Source organism: Urocitellus parryii, chromosome 5, assembly GCF_045843805.1.
Source record: "Urocitellus parryii isolate mUroPar1 chromosome 5, mUroPar1.hap1, whole genome shotgun sequence".
In the NCBI taxonomy this organism is placed as follows: domain Eukaryota; kingdom Metazoa; phylum Chordata; class Mammalia; order Rodentia; family Sciuridae; genus Urocitellus; species Urocitellus parryii.
Window position 1 is genome coordinate 128,015,417 of NC_135535.1, and position 16,423 is coordinate 128,031,839.

Sequence of the window (16,423 nt, forward strand, 5' to 3'; positions counted from 1 at the left end):
TTCTTGAAGACAGTCAATCAAACATGATTTTCTCAAAGTGACCTCAATGTACAAATAGTAAGAGCGAAAAATGGAGCACAGGATGAAAAGGTTGGGAGATGAAAAGATTTGTATTTCAACATTTATTAGCATCTCTTTAATGAACATGTGATGATCACAAATGCTAGTTTAAACCAGGCTGAAGATTGGCTGAGTCTTCTCTAAAAGAACCATTAAAATTCAGAAATAAAAGTGACCAAGGAAAACACCTCATTTAAAATATCCCTCTCAGAGATAAGTAAACTGGCAAGAGAATTAAATATATTTCTTAAGGAAGTTTACATGATCAGCTAGGGCTAAACCCAGAATTGAAATTCCTGACTTTATTTTCAGAGATTTGGGATAGTGTAAATAAAGATTTCCAAGTTAACATTAAAATTTGAAGTATGTAATTGTCTAAAATTCTTAGATAAATAATTATATAGCAGATTATGAAATTTATGGTGCATAATAAAATATGAAAAAAATAGAACCAAAAAGTACAGTGTAGAAATTAGATTAAAATAATCAGGAAATTTAGAAGTGCTGTTATTTTTTGAAGTGTTTTATTGAAATATCCGGAAAGGAAAAAAAAAAAAGAATGTCTTCTTTTTGTCTTTTTGACCCGCCAAAACTGAACTCAAATACATCTCAGTTTATCCATTTCTGGCAAATAATTTAAAGGCCAAGAATACTCCCAAACCCCTTTGTTTCTTCTTTTTTCCTGACTTTCTAAGCTAAACTATTACAGCTGAGTAGGGTTCATATAGTATACTTTAAAGGATTTACTTTTCTGAGTGTGATTTAGATAAGATGAAATTTGCATCATCCAAGTAAACTGAATTTTAGGTACATATGCTCTAACTTAAAAAAAAGTTAATAGATAATGAATCTGTTTGGGTAGTCTGTAATTGAGGGACCTAATGTGTCAAGGAAGAAACAAGTCATTTGCATTAGGAAATGAAGTACTACTAGGGTCAATCATCTAAGATTTTTAACAGAAGCCTGAACTCAGACTGCATCTTAGATCCTGAGGAATGTAATACAGTCATGTAATTCCAACAAATTAGTGATGTGTAGAAAGTACTCTGTATCAATTTTTTTCTCTTAAACTGAACAAATATTTTTATATCATCTGGACATAATCTAAATCTCTCAAACGGGTGTATACTTTCGAATTCTATCTGTATTTTTATTATAATTTTGAATTGAAAATCTGACAGTCTTTCCCCTGGAGTTGGTTTCTATCTCCCTTCTTCTGATCATACTTGTCAACTTCTCATCACTTATGATATGTAATTTAAATTTTCAGTGTTCCCCTGTACCTTTTATAATATTTTTTTTCTGATAACTAGAACATCTTAGAGCTGGAAGGAACCTCAGAAGACATTTAATGTTTTTGTTGTTAAGTAAACAGAATCCTGCAGGTATTCTCAGATTGCTTATGTCAGCTCAACTATTAGTAGAAGATTTTAGAAATAGGGCCAATTATTCATCAATAGAATTGTACCCCTTTGACTAAGAAACTTCTTAATTACTTTAATTTAGATGACTAAAGCTCAAATATGTCTCAAATTAAAGAAAAATGTTTTGCTTGACATAATATAGTAATTAGCACCCATAATTTCTCAAAATTTCTTGTGTTATAATTTGAGTATTTTCCAAAGTCTTAATTGTATGAATTTCTCACACAAAATTCTAATGTTTCAACAAAAACTGTTGTAAATTTTTAAGCAATTGTATGTTGTAATTCTTATTTCAATATTTATTTAAAGACTTATATAATAACCCTCAAATGCAGATAAATTCCTATTTAAAAACAATAACATTGAAATAGCTGAATTCCAGACCCTTCTGTTGAGTAAGAATGCATTCAGTGAAATTGAATTTTTTCAATTACTAGAAATGATTACTATCCAGACAAGATAATTCTGACCAAATAGTTTACTTTGATGATTTTGTTACCTGATTTTCTCACAACCAGATTACTTTGATAAATTACAGTCTCCCATTTTGCTCCTTCATATGGAAACAGTCAAGAACCCCCAAAATGAAATTTGAGCATATTTGTTAATAGTGTGTATAGGAGTGAACAGAGTGATTGATGTGTGAAAATGAAGAACTTACCTTACAGTAATTAAGTCATCTTCCCATAATAGGAAATATTTAATATAGATTTACATTCTTGGATTCTGTAGGTTGCAAGAATTTGAGTTAAGGAGTATTATGATAAACAAATCTACATGATTCTGGAATTATTTATTAGAAGCTAATTTACAAAAAAACAGTGAAGAATGGAAGGAGCTAGATTTCTGAGGTCAGGGTAGCTTGACATTTTAATAAAAGTGACTAAATGTTTGCGACTGAATATAAATGTGACTAAATTTCTTAAAATATGAATCTAAAAGAGTAAACAACGCTTTCAGCATGTTTATTAACATTTGTCTTTTGTAGTGTTCAGTCAGAATTTTTTTATTTAATTTATAATCTCCTTAAACCTTCAATTTTAAAAAGTGAAATCTCTGAAGATGATATCCCAATGGAAAGTGAATCCATTCTCAGCATTATGCATCATATTAGTATTTATTTAGAGGATGTTTTTAATTTTAGCAATCCAAGTCAAGTATAAAGTGAATGGAGCAAACAAAAACTGTACTATTAAAATTTAGGTGTAAAGGGTAGCATGTGAATTTTTAAGGAAATGATCTATGGATTCCACATCATTGATATTTCCCTCTTAATCCTATCTTATCTTGCAATAAATTAGATGTTTTGTTAAATAGCCAAGTAAATACTATATAAGGCCATCCAGATATGACAAACGACAGGATAATGGCATTTTGTTAATTCTGTAAAGATTATATTGCTGAGTGCTTTCAAAATTACCTAATCTACAAAATTCTAGACTTAGTAGACAAAGAGTAACAACACACTGGATTTAAAGAAACAAAACTCAGGGAGGGATTCTGTCTTTTTTTGTTAAAAATCATGTATCGAATTTAATTTTTAGTAAAGCAAGCATTACATAATGCTTCAAAATTTTAAAATTCGGGGATAAAAGTTTACATCCAAAAAGATGAATGGAAAATTGTGCTTTCAAACTGTAGAATTAGTTTTCTTACAGGGTTAACCATTTCATCTTGCCATTGGATACTGGGAATTTCATCTATGTGATGTATATTTATGTGCAGTTCATATCTAGGTTCTGCAAAAATCTAAAACTGTGTGCTTCACTTCATGTAGCAAAGGCACCTATGTTATTCTCCCTTTTGAGCAAAAGTTATGATCCAGTTTTCCTGTTGAAGATGACGTCTCCACTGCTATGTCACTCACGTTCTCTGTGTTGAGCAGTCTGGTAAATCACAAGAGAAGGTGGTGGCGGATCCCTGCTTACACTGGAAGAAGTCGCTCTGTGGACCATCGGAAGAAGTTCTGGACTGATCACAAGGGAAACCGAGCAGAAGTGTGAAGCAGACGGACAGGAACAAAAGGCTATTCTGGTGTGAGGAGAAATCAGTCACTTCAGCTCCACAAGCAGATGTTGCTACTGGACTGACAAGTGGAACCTACCCCTGCTGGAGAAAGGTAGAGTTTGCCATTGGGGCAGACACAGAGTTCATACACTGTCTATCGAGAACTTGAGGAGCTGGTTGAAGAAGATGAATAGGAGCCAGTCGGTAGATTTCCCAGCCGGATGGTATCTGCATTTAAAAATATCTAGGGGGAAAAGAGATTTCATTTTAATTCATTTCAACCTCCTCCATCCCCCCAGAGCTTGCAACATGGTCTGATAAGAGAGACTGAACTACAGACAATTCTCCTGGTCTAGCTGCCATGCTTTGTTGAACAAACAAATTACATTCCTCCAGTATGGTCCAAACACTCTGCAGCTGTCTCCTCCTTTGAGAGCTGGTGCATTTTGACAGAAAGCCCTCAATCTGAAAAGTAATATTGTACAATCTGCTCAAGGGGCCCATCCAGTTTTTTAAACACCATGGAAAATTAATGATTTCCATAGTCTCTCGATTTAACTTCTTGATTTTGCGTAGTATAAAGAATGTACAAAAATACCCCCAAAGATGTCAATAAAGGTGACATTACTGAAGAAATGGGCAATTGAAGAAAAAAAGATACTTTCTGGTCTATTTTTAAAAATACTAAGAAAATCATGTTGACTCATACTCCAAAGTTATCTCAAGTAGATCATCGGCCCAATTAACAAGAGATAATTATTATGTAGAGTCAGAATTGAAGTTTCCATGAAATATATTACATGCATTTGAAACCCACTTTGCTGAATCTTTTTCTTGGAAAATTATCTCACTATTCTTAATCATAGTCTCCTACCTTCAGGGACAGCTGATTACATGCATCATATGGTTTTGACATGGTTGGGGAAAATTCCAAAGAAAGAAAAATTGAATCATGAATTTCAATGAACAAAGAAACAACTCTCTCCATCAATTTCTTAATTCTATTGTTATGACCTGATTACTGCCTAACTGGCAGTCCTCCCTGTTCCCCTTTTGCCCTTATGGGAGTTTCATTCATTTCTTAATAGGACTCTTGCAATACTCCGTTGAACTGGCCTTATGACTCCATGACTCCATTCCTGTCCGTTTGTCATTGATCTTACATACTGCTAGGGTATGTAATTTTTTTTTTTTTTTTGGTACTTGGGATTGAACTCAGGGGCACTCAAACACTGAGCCACATCCCCAACCCTATTTTGTGTTTTATTTAGAGACAGAGTCTCACTTGCTTAGTGCCTCACCGTTGTTGCTGAGACTGGCTTTGAACTGTATTCTCCCTCAGAGCCTCCCTAGCCTGGGATTACAAGCCTGCAACACCATGCCTGGCTGGTAGGGTAAATATTTAAAAAATGCAAATCAAACCAACCAAGCACTCACAACTCTCTAAAAGTCTCCCAGAGACTTGCACCAGCTGCCCAAACTCCTCAGCACCATCTCCTGCAATTCTCCTTTCCCCAGTTCTTGCACTTTCTCCAACATACCAAAAGTATTGACTTCAGAGCTATTTTACTCTTTATTTCCTCAGTCTGAAATACTTTGTTACAAAGGCTCATAAGTGGGGATATATATAAACTGAGTGACTGGGAACAAGGGTGGAGAGTGATTTCCACTGTTGATCTTTTTATACTCAAAAAAAAATTTGAATTGTGGGAATCTATTGCAAAGTATAAATAATCTAGAAAAAGGATTACTATACTAAGGGCATAGATATTTCAGACTGGTTTAATTATAAATTTGTTCCAATGTTCGCTAAAAGGTCACCTCTGCAGAAATTATTAACTGTATTAAAATAACACTAATCCTTTAATCTCTATTTAACAACTGTTTGTTTCTATAGTAACAAAATTTTAATACTACTATATTAAGTTTGTATTTGTTCATTCATTATTTCTTCTACTTGAAAGTGATCCATGAGGGTCAGGTCTGACTTTAGTTCTTAGCTACAGATCAGGGCAATGAACTGTACTAGTGTGTGCTGAGTGACATAATGCTCCTCCTTAACCTTAGAAGTGTCTTTCTTTTGTAGTGTACTAGTACACCCTCCATGAAAGCCAAGTTCATATGCTTTTTTTTCCACCAAGAATCTTCCTTAATAATCTAAGATGGAATGGCTTTTCTCATTTGACCATCCCATTGGAATTAATTATTTTTGGTATTTTATGGTGCTGGTCATTCAATATATAATTTTATTCATTTATTATACTTCCCCTACTAAACTGTATCCTCCTTAGAGAAGTAGAATCATGGCTGATTTTTTAAAAATATGTTTTTGTAACTTCTCAGGATGTCTGACCTAGAAATACATTTTCACATAATACAAATAGCTATTGAATAAAATAATGAATCATCAAATGAATGAATGGTGGCATTTACCAGCAGTGATCAAAGTTACGAAGGCACATTAAACATTTGTGAAATGTTAAAATACATTACTCCATATCTATGTCTGACTGAAGGATAGGAAAGCAAAGAGATTGAATTGACTTCTGTTTTAATTTTTAAAGAAAATATCTGCTTTTCTGAAGCCAAAGTAATAAGTGCACAAAACTAAATAAAAGAACATGGCTATCCACTTTGAAAGTGTGAGTGTTGGTCCTCATTTCTCCTTGCTACATTTTTCCTTGCTAAGGGACATAAAGGAGTGAAACAAGAGTTGTTACACATTTTAGGCTGGGTAGTCTTATTCCTCCACAGAGGAAGTGGGATGACTCCTTTCACTAGCTGACTTTGAGAGAGAGCAAGTGGGTATTATTCAGTCCCTTTTCCTCAAAACTTTCTGTTTTATTTATTTTTTATTTGAAAATAAAATAAAGAATATTTTATTTTATTTTTAGAATACTCTTTGATTCATTGTACACAAATGGATCACAAGTTTTCATTTCTCTGGTTGTACACAATGTAAAGTCACATGCATGTACCTAAGGTAATAATGTCCATCACTTTCTACCATCTTTCCTACCCCCTTTGTCCTAATCAAAGTTTCCCCACTCTCCCCACAACCTACCCCCATCCACTTATCAGAGAGAACATTTGGCCTTTTTTTTTTTTTTTGAGATTGGCTTATTTTGCTTAGCATGATATTCTCCAACTCCATTATTTACCTGCAAATGCCATAATTTTATTCTCTTTTAATGCTGAGTAATATTCCATTGTGCATATGTACCACAGTTTCTTTATCCATTCTTCACAACTTTTTAGAAATGGGTATGCTTGCTGAGACCAAACATTCTCAAGCTTTAAGAAGGCCAAAAATATTACAGGGGCAAGCTCCAGATCTGTGATATTTAGGTCTGCAAATGTGGAGATGAGTTCATTTAGAAGAAATGAAATACCGTCTAGAAGCACCACCTGGAGCTGGTTTTTAAGCCAAGACATATTGAGATGTAGATAATAAGCTGAGGAATAAGGAAAGCTAAAGAACATGTAGAAAATGAGGCTCATGTGTGATTGATAAAATCATTGCAAGATTCTGTGAATTGTGAATTCATTAGTAAGTACAGATAATTAGTGTTGCTAGTTAGACCTGATTGTTTGCAGGGGCTTGCTAACACCAAGCCACACCTCTGGTGTTTACATTTATGGAACTAGTTGTTTCTTGAGTGGCTGTGGCCTGGGTGAATACATGCAGAGTAGTTGTTTCGTAAGGTAAGGCTAAAGCTTGCAGGTGGCAGCTTCAGAAAAAAAAAAAAAAAAAAAAACATCACTGTGGGCTTCAGCAGAGCAGTGAGCCTTGAAGGACTTGGCCCTGATGTGTGTAGGTTGCAGTGCAACCACAGCAGGGGTCTTTAGCACACACATTTAGGGGCTACTTAGGACAGTATCTGGCCATATGACAATCCTTCATTCCATATAACCTTCCAAATTTCAAACTGTAGCTTTGCCCATGTAAAGGAGACAAAATTTATAATCAATATATTCATTCATATGGAGCCTTTAGAAAGAAAAAAACATTCTATTTTCTTGGTTTAAGATAAAAACATAAATCAAGAAGTAAGAAGGGCTGTTACCCTTTGATTCCTTTTGGCACAGTGTTCCTGAGCCTCTCCAGGTCACTGCAATGGGGGTGGGCTCAATCAGCACCTCCTGTTGTTCTAAGTAGTTATTATCATGTTCGTTTTCCAGTTCCTAAGAGTGATATGCCTATTCTATATTGCCCTATAAACCACAGAAGCCATTTGTTCTGACACTCATCCTTGTTGTCAGAAGTGCATCCCTGAGTTTCAAAGTCATATCCCACCATCATTTCTTTACCCAGAAAGAATTCACTCACGTCATTCTCACCTGTTGAAAGCAGGCTTATCATTCTCAAAGCCTTGACCAATTTTCAAAATAAACAGTCTTCCTCAATGATCTGGATATGTTATTATATTGCATATTCTAGTATGCCACTTATAATACTCCATGTATAGTTATGATGCTTGTTTTTCTCAGGGATGAATCTAAATTCCTTGCAGCAGTCTGTTTGAAATTACTTTGAATATTCTCCAGTGAAGACTTCTATGTACCATTTCATCCTGTCTTTAATCCACTATTTTGAATGCCTGCCTATATTGTGTTTTCTGATATTAAGTAGTAAAAAAATCTGTGCAAATGTAGGTACTTTATATCTTTCTATAATGTTTAGTAAGTGATTAATTTGTGGCATAGTTGATGTAGCAAAGAGAATTATTTTATATCATTTTATTTTTTATAGCAGAATTATTTGTTATTTTAATAATATTAAGTGTTGTATCTTTCTGTAATTTCATTTTATTAATATAAAAATAAACCTATCTTTGCCTATGATTTATTTATAGCATAATATTCAATTGACAGTTAAATGCTAACCTGTAATTGAATCAAAGCATTTTACTTACACATTGAATGAAAGAACACAAGTAAATGGTTCATAAACAGGAGCACAACAGAGGTTAATAAACTCTGATATTTATTATGTGACATTCACTATGAATAATTTGAATGAATGGTTATATGACAAAGAGTAACTCTTTAAAAAGGAAGCAAGATATTTTAAGAATTATTTCTGTTTTTCTGAGGCTGACAAAATATTGTAGCCTGCAACTGTAATTTAAAAAAATACCAGAAGGATATATAGATGTACTTTTTAAATGTTGTGAAGCATATTTATGGATTGTTTATGTGTGTTATCACTAAGTTGCTAACATGTACCTGCCGGTAAGTCTGTTTATAAAAGGAAACAAAATATATAATTGAAATTTATCTTGAACTAGCAACTGAGAGAATAGCAGAAAGTTAAGATTAACTTAATTAATCATTCATCTGGAAAGGTGTGAAATGCCCAAGAGCATCTTCTTCAGATTATTTTTCCATTATTTTTCTTCTCAACTTGACCTTTGTAAGCTCATGTTAAAAAAATAATAAGGAAACACATGAAGGAAGAAAAAGCAAATATGCTAGAACAGCAATACAATAGATTTAGAACCTTAAGGACTTTGGGAATTGTAGTCAGAATACACAGTGTGGAATATAAATTATGTATAAGGATTTAAAATAATTAAGGTAGAATTGAAAATAAACCAACAAAAGAGCAACTACCATGATGTCCAGGCAGCTTTGAAAAAGAACAGATGATAATTTTTGAAGAAAATAATAAATCTCTATAATTAAAAGACCAAAAATATTTAATACTATTAATAATAGTATTAAACATATTATATTAATTATGTTTATGTGTTAATGGTGTGACTTAAAGAATTGAAATACCCCATTTTAAATTGCCATGTGACTGAATATCTCAGTAGAAAATAAGTGGAGCTGTAACTTAAGAAAATAGTATTAGTTTTAGCAAGTTTTAGGTTCAAGTATTAATATTTTCATACTTAAGCTTACTACTCCTGAAGCAGTTATTTATGTCACACTAGAACCACATGCATAGATCCTGAGAACTCAGCAATAAATGGGTCAATGGCTCTCCTGGGGACTCACCTCCCCCTCCATAGACTGTAAATGCAGCTCCTTCCTGCAGGTAGCCTTGAAGTCACCTGCAGCAGCGCTCATCTGGACCCCACGAGGAGCTTCCATAATCAAGGATCTGGTAGGTGATTCAAGCCTAAGGGAACAAAAAAATCATGAAAAAAACAAAAACAAAAAAAATCATTAACCCACTTATCCCATGTCCCAGATAAGCAACAGCTATAAAAACTTGATCAATGCATACATCACTTATAGTAACTTTGAACTAATTTTTATGTTTTTAGATGTCTATCCTTTTAAGAAAAGTACTATAAGAAATGCATTCATGAAATCATGTTCTAGAAATTGGCTGTCATTTCATTTCGAGAATGCACTGTATTTCAAATTATCAACAGTAGAAAATAGGACCTTAGGACACAGCCGAATACAGAAATGATGCCCACTTGCCCTCATTGTTCTGTGTATGAAATTCAGCTTTGTCCCTTTCTATCTTGCCTTGAGTTTTAAGAGGTTGACCTCTATGCACCATGTCTATTATGTATCCAATGTCCTATTTACACGACAGCTTATACATGTAAAATAGTCTGTATTGTCCCAGGGTCCTACGTATAGGGCTATCTGTAGCTTTATTCTCACTGACAATAAAGGATATATGCACTGATCGTGATGAATATTTTCAAACTATTTTAATGCACCTGTGCCTTTGAACTAGTTGCAAAATTGAGAACTTGGGACTTAATATTGACAGAAAAGAGGAAAATAGCAATAAACTTAAATTAGTCAACTGAGAACAAGCAACCAACCAAATAATGGGCAGGCACAGATAAAATCTTTGCCATTTCAAGCAAGGATTTAAACCCAAAATGAGTTTTAGAATGGTTTTTTATTGCCTTATCTACTTTTTTGGCTCATTATATAATCTTCATTTGTTCATTATTTACTCTCATTTGTAATGATTTAGTAGCAATTTCTTATGTTGTTTCTCTGCTCACATAAAAGTAGGTCAAGACGAGTTTACATTTTTAAATCTTTTATATATTATCAATATTAATGATGAAGTTCTAATAAATAAATTGGTACAATTTAGAATGTACGTATTCCTTAATAAAAAGTTCCAGCTTCACAAAGAAGAAAACTGGAGTGAAAATCATTAATGCTCTAACTTTGAAGAGTGTGCAGTAAAATTTTGTGAACTTGAAAACTTTTAAGGTACACATTTTACCTCTAGAAATTAATTAAATAGTACGTTTTTATATCAAATGATGTCTACTGGCCCAGTAAAATGTTCAAAGTGAGTAAGATCAGCCTGAGAAAGAAAAAAACAATTGGAAGATAACACACAAAAGCCAGAAACCTGTGACAAAAGGATGAGTTTCCTAGCCTAATGGAGATTTTTTTCGTGTGTGTGTGTGTGTGTGTGTGTGTGTTCAATGAAATTTTTTTTTGTGCTCTGAACTTTAACTAACTTTAACTATCGAGAGCAGTGAGAATCTGTTGCTCATTTCACCCATTTAAGCAGTGCTTTTTAATTTACTGGATAGAGAAAACTTGGAGGAAAATCAACATATTGGTCTCAAAAGTTCTCTGCTCTGCTCCCTGAGGCAAAGTTCAAGGTGATGGGGTATTTATTCTTTTGATGTTATAGGTTTAGGGGAGGGTAATGATTAATGTCTCAGAGTAACTGAGGACAAGAGTGCCAAAGAAGAAAACAACAGTGACTTAAGGTGAAGGAAGTGAGAGAAGAAACTCTTAGCAAATGCCAACATGCATCTAGCAAGCTTCCAATGAACAAATGCTTTTGCACAGTGTGAACCCTTTGGTACAATGACACAAGCTCAGGGAAAAAGAACTAAATTGACTAATTGACTGGGTTTAGTTTTTTGATATTTAGTACAATAGAGGTCAAAGATACAATTAGATTTTAAAAGAATATTTTTATTTCTTCTGAAACTAATTTTTTTTGGCTTAAGACATAACTGCTAAATACACATATATTAATGCATCACAGGGTATATTAAAACATTATTAAAGTGGTGGCAATTTTGCAATATTGTCAAATTGCTCAAGTGCTGAAGTAATTAAGACTTTGAATTAAACAAGTTCCAATTTCATATCTTGTTAGTCTTGATAAAATTAAACATACTGATCATTAAGTAATAATATAATTGCTATGAAGTAGCACTGTCGGTTTTGAATGATATTCAGTATCCAGGAAAGTAATGTGTATATATATATATATATATATATATATATATATATATATATATAAAATTTAAAATTAATTATGGGAGAAGAGTTTCAGTAAAAAATGTATTAAATAACAATTATTAGAACACTTGAAGGATTTCTTAATTCTATTTTCAAATGAACACATTGCAGTAGCCAAATATTTCTAATGAATATGACAGTTAAAGCAAGATTTAAGCTATTTTTCTAAGCTTTCTTGACTGTTGAACATAAACAAATATATATTTTTTTCCTTGTGGGCAAAAGTCACTACAGGGCAATCATACATATGGAGATCAAAAAAACTTCTGATTGACATTATTTTGGACAGAAAAATTTATTGTGAACATTTATAGATGCATTATATGTCAATCATCCAATGTAAATGTTTATAATTGCATTTACACACACATGCACACGTTAATTATCTGGAGCTGAATATTGTCTCTAGGTGTCCAATGCTAAATAGGGAAAATACTCATTTCTTCCCACAAATTCTGTAGAAACTTTGCTCTATGCCTCCATCTAAACTCTAAGAGGGTTGAACTTCCTGCATTTTGACAATTAAAAAAAATCATCTCTGTCTTTTTTTAAGTGCAAGCAATTCCATCATTCCTTTTTTAAATATTTATTTTTTAGGTGTAGATAGACACAACACAATGCCTTTATTTTATGTGGTGCTGAAGATGGAACCCAGGTCCCACCTGTGCGAGGCAAGTGCTCTACTGCTGAGCCACAATCCCAGCCCCTCCATCACTCTTTTAAAAGGGATTGCATTAAGGTAGTCATGTGATTATGTTAACTAGGCAAAGAACACTATAGAACAAATAGGTTTAGATACAATGTTTAAAAGATCTAAAACAAAAATAAGCATCATGCATTACTAGCCATGACAGCTTATCAAAATAGGTTGGTAACTTTGTAATTATAAATTTCCTTGACTATTTTGTAAATAATATTTTCCCAAGGCATTTGTTAGAAACTATGTACTTCTAGAAGCTACATTATAAATTGGAGGAAAATAGAAAAGTGTCCTCTATATTGAAAGTGTTGCTCACAATGTAAAGTCAGGCAAATTATTCCTAAGAAGTAGTCTGTGAAATCCAGGTATAAACTCACTGAAACTTAATTACTATGTGCAAGAGTTATGTCAATCTAATGAGAGGATTAAGTGTAGGAGTCTGAATAACTATACATGAATTCTACTTCAAATTTTAAGTCAGTTTAAATTCTCCAGGGCTCAGTTATCCGAATAAATAAAATTATAGTCATAAAACACTTTAAAAATAGAATATTGCAGTCATAAGAAAACATTAAATTTATCTTCTTTGTTAGTTATCCATATAATTGCAATAATGTAAAAAAAGCTAATGTTCATAATGAAAACTTATTCTGTATATAAAACTCTGAATTGATGATCTCTTAATCATCATTAATACTAAGAAGTGGACTCTCCAATTATCTATATTTTATCTACAAAGTACTTGAACATTAGGTTGTTTGGGTTTTTCTCAGGTTTATGAAACCAGTGCAAAGATCCCAGGATTGCCAAAAAAAAAAAAAACAATGTTAGACATCTAAAAAACTTACAGCTATAGTAATCAAGATCATGCTGGCATAACAAAATAATGGAATAAAATAGAAGATAAATGGATTTTTACTTGTGTGGTCATCTGATTTTTGACAGAGGCCATAATGATGTTAGAATAATTAGCAATATCTACGAACAAGATGAGCCTCAATCTCTATGGCACATTATTGTCAAAAAAATCTAAAACATAAGGCTTTGAAAGGAAAATATCTTTGTGAATTTGAAGTAGGAAAGATTGTAATAAAAGTAAAAAAAAGTAATAACTAGTAAATGCCTTAAAATATAGCTTATGATTTCAATATTAAGAGCACTTTTTCAAAATAACCATTGATAATGTGAATATATAACAGAGAATAGGAAATAATGTCCACAAAACACACATATATCACAAAAGACTGACATAAAGAAACAGAAATTATTCCCAACTCAAACATTTAAATATAAAAACACAAACATAATGTGAACAAAAGATTTGAACAAACTAAAATGATACATAGTTGTCCCATACACTTACATACATGAAAAAGTAGTTAATATTATTAGCCATCAGATAATGAACAGCTATAAACAATACCAGTAAATATCCACTAGAAAGACTGATTAGCAAGATTGCTAACACGGCATATTGGTTAGGAAGAGCAGAAACTGAAAATTTTATCTTTTTTTTTGATGGAAAGATAAGACTACAATCCTTTGGAGAATTTTGGCATTTTTACACAAAATTTAATATATGCAGAAATATGCCATGTATGTCATTTGCAAATGCACACACAAATATTTAATGTTCATATAATGGAACAGTGATCAACAATAATTAAGAAAAATGTATCTATGCAAATAGGATCAAGGACAGATGTCAAAGATAAGTGGTGTGAATGAAATTTTATAAAGAATAGTACATATGGCTTGAATGATTTATTTTTAGTATTAAACAAAGCTAATCCATGATTTAAGAAAAAAGTGACAATACAGATTACTATTGTGTGTGGTGTAGAGGTTCAATGGACATGAAGGAATGGTCTTAATTAATGGTAGTAATTTATATCTTTAGATGTATCTGAGTTACACGAGTGAATTTATTTGTCAAAACTCAGTGAATGCACAATTGACCTTTGTGCAATTGCATTACATGATTTAAAAAAAAGAAAAGAAGCTATAAAATTATCTTGAATACTACTTCCCAATATACACATTGAAATGATCAGGGGGGAACATATATGTGAAATTAATGTTGAAATAAATAAAAATCAAATATACTGTTGGATATATGGTAGAATGGATATATATATATATATATATGATTAAATACATGTAAGACAATTTCAGTGGATTGATTTACATGGTGGGTATGTGGATGCTTACAATTTTGGGTGCATTTGAATGTTTCCACAGTGAGAGACTGAAAAAGAAGATATGGTCTCATATTCTTATAAGATTATTCATTTCTAAATATCTGTTTTCTTAATAAAATTTATAAGAAAAATGTTATGGAAATATAAATATGAAAATTGTTCTTTCTTCCTGATGTTTCTCATTGACAATATTAAAAAGGAATGATGAATGTTCATTAATGACATATAAGGATACTTTTTAAAAACGTATGATTTTTGCTGCTAAATTATTATTTTACTATGAAAGCCATATTTCACATAATCAGTATTTTAAAATTATTTCAGAGTTAAGAATATAACATAAAAAGAATATCTGACTTTTACTTGTCTGGAAATACAAAAATTTGGTATGTTTTTCAGAAATATAAACTCCTAGATAATAAAAATGGCAATAGTTTTAAAAATAAACACATGTATTAAAATTGCCACAGAAATTCAATAGAGTCTTTTTAAACTCAAAAGTATGTTAAAAATTTGGGGAAGATAAGTATAGTTGGTGCTTAGCAAAAATTTTCAATAAAGAGAAAGTAATCCAGGCACAATGGCACACTCCTATAATCCCAGCAGGAGGCTGAGACAAGAGGATTGAGAGTTCAAAGCTAGACTTAGCAATGGAGAGGCCCTAAGCAACTCAGTGAAACCCTGTCTCTAAATAAAATACAAAATAGGGCTGAGGATATAGCTCAGTGGTTGAGTGCCCCTGAGTTCAATCCCCAGTACTCAAACCCCAACAAAAGAGAGAAAGTGAGACTTTTTGAAAATTAGACCTAGCATACTTATTATAATTGAAACAAAATTATATTGGTATTAGAAATAGAAAACTTGGTTAATGGAACATAAGAGAGTCTCAAAAGCCTTTAATAGAAATTAAAATCTGAAAAATGCAATAATTATTTCAGGGTAGAAACATTATATTATTTAACAAATTATGCTTAATACATTGATTATCTGAATTGCAGAAAATAAAGTTCTATTCTTAAAATATTCTGGAAAAATAATTTTTAATTTTACCTATCAAAATATTAAAATAATAAATTACAAAGTGTAATTTCAATAAAATTAGAAGGAAATGATTTTTAATTTTCTTTATTTCAAATAAAAAACTAAGAAATGACTAAATAACTGTACAAAATAAATGACAAAAAAATTGTAAAAAGGCACAGGAAATATGTAAGTCTAGAAAGAATAACTTCTGAAAGAAGACAGAAAGCCCAGAAGATAAAAAAGGAAAACAATAAAGAGACACATATGCATAAAATGTGTATTCACGCATATATAATTATTTGTATAGATTAACTTATATTTATAATTATAATTTTTTACAGAAAAAAATTATAGCCAATATTTTTTTATGAGAAAGCACTTTGAATGTATCTGACAAATATATCAGGAACATATTAAAAATACAAAAGACTATTAAAATAGATCTTCACACACCAAAAGAGAAAACAAAAACACTACAATTGTAAAAAAACACAAGGCCATCTATTTGTGTACACAGGTTGATATGTAGAGAAGGTGGGCTTGTACCTGCAATCTGCTAGAATTTCTGAGCCTTTCTGTGATGATAATGTGATCACCCAATGGCAACTATGTGTACAAGAATTTTGCAAGCACTAAATTGTGCAAAATGTAGTCATCGTAGTAATATTTTTCTGCTCATTTTTTTTTCCTACTCTGGATTCTGAAATCAGTCTAGAATCCCAATGAGATTTTGTTTTTAAGGTCTT

General features: G+C 31.9%; 1 pseudogene; it reads right to left on the bottom strand.

Annotated features, from left to right (window-relative positions):
- Window positions 1–3,540: 3,540 nt before the first annotated feature.
- LOC144255047 (zeta-sarcoglycan-like) overlaps window positions 3,541–16,423 on the bottom strand; it is a 131,731-nt pseudogene continuing 118,848 nt past the window's right edge.